This window comes from Perognathus longimembris, unplaced genomic scaffold (assembly GCF_023159225.1).
Source record: "Perognathus longimembris pacificus isolate PPM17 unplaced genomic scaffold, ASM2315922v1 HiC_scaffold_5930, whole genome shotgun sequence".
NCBI lineage: Eukaryota > Metazoa > Chordata > Mammalia > Rodentia > Heteromyidae > Perognathus > Perognathus longimembris.
The window spans coordinates 100,476-105,390 of record NW_025961412.1 but is presented as its reverse complement, the minus strand read 5'-3'; positions in this window follow the sequence as shown (position 1 = coordinate 105,390).

Below are 4,915 nucleotides of genomic sequence, written 5' to 3'. Positions count from 1 at the left end.
CAGGGAGGGCCTGTTTCACCCATGATGCTTTGCGTCCCCTGATACTTGTCAGGGGGGTGTCAGGGTGGACAGACTGACAGCCCTTCTGCAGGTGCAGGAAGCCTGTGTGAGGAGGAAGGGGAGCTTACAGGTCCATGGCGCCCTCTCCATCTGTGACAGGAAAGTGCAAGGCCAGCCTCTCCACAATGGAGGATCCTTGTTCTGGGCCCTGAGCTGTGGGGCCTCTCCAGGGTGCTCTCCAGGGTGCTGAATGCTTAGCCACCACATATTGGAGTGGGTCCTGCTGCCTGCTTTCTCCTGCTGGGGTGGGAGGGGGGTGGGATGGGAGACAACAGAGGGGGAGGGGCACAAATGGACCCTCCCTCCTTCCCTCATTCTGTCCCTCTCTTGTCTCCGCCCTCTTTCTTTCCCTCCTTCCCTTCTCTCCTCCCTCCTTTCCCTCCTTCCCATCCCCTCTCCCTCCCTGCTTCCCTTCCCTCTGTCTCTGTGCCTTCCTCCCCTCCCCTTACCCTTCCTCTACTCAGCCTTTCCTTTTTCCTCTCCCATCCCCCTTTCCTCTCTCCTCTCTCCTCCTCTCCCCTTTTCCTTTCCCCTCCTGTCCTCCTTCTCTTTTTGTTCTTCCTCCTTTCCCTGTCTCTTTCTCACCTTCTCGCTCCCTCTTCCTCCTCTTTCTGCTCTCTCTCTTTCTGTGTCTTTGTCTGTCCATCTATCTGGGCTTTTTCAATTCACAGCTGGTCCTCCACCTCTTGGGCTAAGCCTCCACTTCTGGCTTTTTGTTGCTTCGCTGGAACTACAAATCCTAAGATTCTGACTGCCTAGGCTGGTTCCAAACCAAGTGCCTCCAACCCTCAGCCTTCTGAAGTAGCCTTTGCATTCTCTCTGTGATATTTTTGATGAACACATGTCTGTTTTAAATTTTCATTTGAGGAAGATACGTTCATTAATGTCTATTTTATAGCCAGTGCATTCTGTGTTGTATCCAGGAAATCCTCACCGGTTCTAGACTTTTGAAGCTTGTCATTGGTATAGTGTGTGCTTTCACATCTGTTTGCTTTTGGTCTTATCAGTGATTTTATATTTACAGAGTATTTCTTGATGACTGCATGTCTGAACATGGATTTTTGTCATGGATTTTTGTAAAGTAAGGTTTTGGAATTATTGATATGCTTAGCTTCCAGTCTACGTCTTACTGTTCTCTTTCTATTTGTTCATTGGTTGTTCTTTTTTTAAATATCCCTTGCCATTCTGCATTCATTTGCATTATTTCTAATATTCTACTTAATCTACTCTGTGGGGCTTCTTGCCCTTATTTCTCCTTGTTTCATATTTAATGGTTGATTTGTGGTTGATTTATCTATCATAGTAGCCATAGAATGAATATTGTATCAACTCATGAAATACAAGAAATTTACAATAACATTTTCCTATTTATACCTCCTCATCATTTCTCATTGTATATTTACTGTGACAGCTGCACTAAACTCCATATAACATTATTGCTTTTAGCCACAAATTATATATATATATATATATATTTTTTTTTTCGCCAATCCTGGGCCTTGGACTCAGGACCTGAGCACTGTCCCTGGATTCTCTTTGCTCAAGGCTAGCACTCTGCCACTTGAGCCACAGCGCCACTTCTGGCCGTTTTCTGTATAAGTGGTGCTGGGGAATTGAACCAAGGGCTTCATGTATACCAGGCAAGCACTCTTGCCACTAGGCCATATTCCCAGCCCAAATTACATTGTTTAAGTTAAAGAAAAACCAAGATGGTTGTAATTTTAGATACTCAGAAGGCTGAAATCAAAGAATCAAGGTTCAAAGCCAGCCCAAGCAGGAAAGCATGAGACTCCAGCATAATGCTGGAAGTAGAGCTATGGCTCACAATCTTTCCCAGTAATTATCAGCTTGCTTGTACCAACCCATCCCACCCCAAATTTACTTGGTCAGCCACAGAAACGTAAGCACTGTTAAATGAATTGTTAGCATTTAAAAATGAAAAGATTTACCCTCACAATGGAGATTTTTTTCCAGATTATTTAAAAGTACTCTTAGCTGGATGCCAGTGGCTCACATGTGTCATCCTAGCTATTCAGGAGCCTGAGATCTGAGTATTGAGGTATAAAAATCCAGTCTGGGCAAAGTGAGACTCTTACCTCTAATTAAGCAGCAAAAAAAAAAGCTGGAAGTGTAAGCATGGCTCCACTGGCAGAGGGCTAGTATTGAGCAGAAAAAGCCAAGCAAGAGCACAAGGCCCTGGGTTCAAGCCCCACTATTGGCACAAGAACATTAAACAAACAAAAAGTGCAGTAGCCAGGTGCTGGTGGCTCACACCTGTAATCCTAGCTACTCAGGCTGAGATCTGAGGATAGTGGTTCAAAACCAGCCTGGGCAGGAAAGTCTAAGAGACTCTTACATCCAATGAACCACCAGAAAACAAGAAGTGGTGCTGTGGCTCAAAGTATTGCTGAAGAGCTCAGGGAGAGTGCCCAGGCCTGGAGTTCAAGCCCCACAACTGACAAGGAAAGGAGGAGTAAGGGAGAGAGAGGTATGGAAGGAATGGAGGGAAGAAGGAGGGAGGGAGGGAGGGAAGAAGGGATAAAGAAGGGAAGAAGGAGGGAAGGGAGGGAAGAAGGGATAAAGAAGGGAAGAAGGAAGAAAAAAGAAGGAAAGAAGGGTGGGAGGGAGGAAAAATGAAAAAAATAATCCAATATATTGTCTATTCCTCCATCTTGTCACTGAAGACAAAACAATCATGCAAGGCAAGTGTGACTATTCTAGTTTTAGAGATAAGGAGATCAAGGACCCAGAAGATTAAGCAACTCAAAAAAAACCTCACAGCCAGATGAGCTGAGCTAAAACTTCAACACCCACGATTGGGCTTTAAAACAAAATCACGGAACTGTTAGGCCTCTGGAGAGGGAAGCTTAAGCTCCACTCCTCTGGGCATGCAAACACCTCCGGCCTCCTTGGCAACTGTCTTAATGAATGTAGTAAGGAGCCTCTTGTCACCTGCCCAGGTTTCCTAACCCATGCTGGGATGGCTGCTGAATTACTATCCAGTTACCTTTTATTGGTGGGTTGTGGTTAACACAGCACTCATTCCGTGAGTACGTATGGGGTACCCCCTCTGTGTGTGCAGGGTCAGACTTCCCACTCTGAAAAGTGGGGCTCAGCAGGCACGTGTGACCTGCTTCCTACACACCATGTAAAAGACAAAGACACTTGTGACCTTGCCCAGGGCACTGGTGGTGGCTCAACACCAGTCATCCTAGCTACTCAGGAGGCTGAGATCTGAGGATCACAGTTCAAAGCCAGCCTGGGAAGGAAAGTCCATGGGACTCTTATCTCCGATGAACCCCCCAAAAGCTAGAAGTGGGGCTGTGGCTCAATTGGCTTGAGTGCCAGCCTTGCTGAGCAAAAAAGCTAAGGGACAGTGTTCAGGTTCTGAGTTCAAGCTCCAGTACTGGCACACTAAATGAATGAATGAACAGATGGATGGGTGAATGAATACAAAAAAGAATAAATGAATGAATGGATAAATAAAAGATTGAGACAACTTGACTAAGGTTTCAGAAAGCCAAGTTCTCCACCACCACCATTGCCAACAGCGAGCATCTCTTTGCGTGTGCCATACACTATGGTTTGAACTCTCCTTAATGTTTGGGTTCTAAGTTCCTGTATTGCCTCTTTGCTCTCCAGTGGCCTTCCCGTACTCTCTCTCCTGAACCCTGATTTCCTACGTGGAGTCTTGCCCTCCCAAAATAGATTCTGTGCTCTTTATTTTTTTTGGGGGGGGAGTGGTCCTACAGTGGGGATGCTGGTTATGACCGGAATCTTAGAGAAAGCAAAAGAATTGTACTGCTTTTCCCCCTTATCCCTGGCCTCCTCATGCTCCTGCTATTGGAGAAGGGACTGACAGTTCAAAGACTGGGCCCTTGATTAATATCTTATCCTCCATAAATAAGTGAGTAAAAAGCATGCTTCGCATGCCCTGTGTCTCTGCTTCCTCTGTGTTCTTTATTCCATCACACTGGTCTGGGGATTTACAGCTTCAGACTTCAGCCAGACTGTCAAACTCTGGCACTTGGCAGGAGTTCTCACAGCCCTTGGCTCAGTGGAACAGTCTGCTCTCTGGAATTAGCAGTTATCTACACACAACTGGCCATCCTTCTGTCATAACCAGTCAAAGCTTCAGCCTGTGTGAGTTCAAGTCCCAGCTCTGTACTTCTGGTTTGGGGACCCTCAATCTGACCAATGGAAGGGGTGAAATTAGTGTGATTTCAAACATTATTATTATATTATTTTATTAGGATTGTTACTGTCTTTACTTGTACAAAGAAGGAGGGTTCCATTTGACAGAACAATTCATGAATATATTGCACTTTTTTTTTGGTTGGTTGTGGGGCTTGAACTCAGGGCCTGAGCTCTGTTCCTGAGCTTTTTCATTCAAGACTAGCCCTTTACCACTTTAAGCCCCAGCACCACTTCTGGTTTTCTGGTGGTTCATTGGAGATAAAAGTCTCATGGACTTTCTTACCTGGGCTGGCTTTGAACCACGATCCTCAGATCTCAGCCTCCTGAGTAGCTAGGATGACACGTGGGAGCACAATACATTTTGACTAATATCACCCCTTCCATCCCCCTCTCTCATCTCTTCCAACTCCATTCATTCCCTCAGTTGGTTTGGTTCCCTTTTCATATATGTACATTGACTACTATAACCATATTTGCCCACCCTTCTCTCCTTTTAGCTGTCCTTCCCTGGCAACTTCTCCTTCCAACTAGGTACCTTTCAGTTTCCTGATGTTCATTTTGTTAAACTGTAAGTCAGCTGTAAAAAAGAGTTATACCATTGCAATCCTCCACTGTGAAAATGGTAGACAGTGTGCATATTACTGTATATGCATTTATA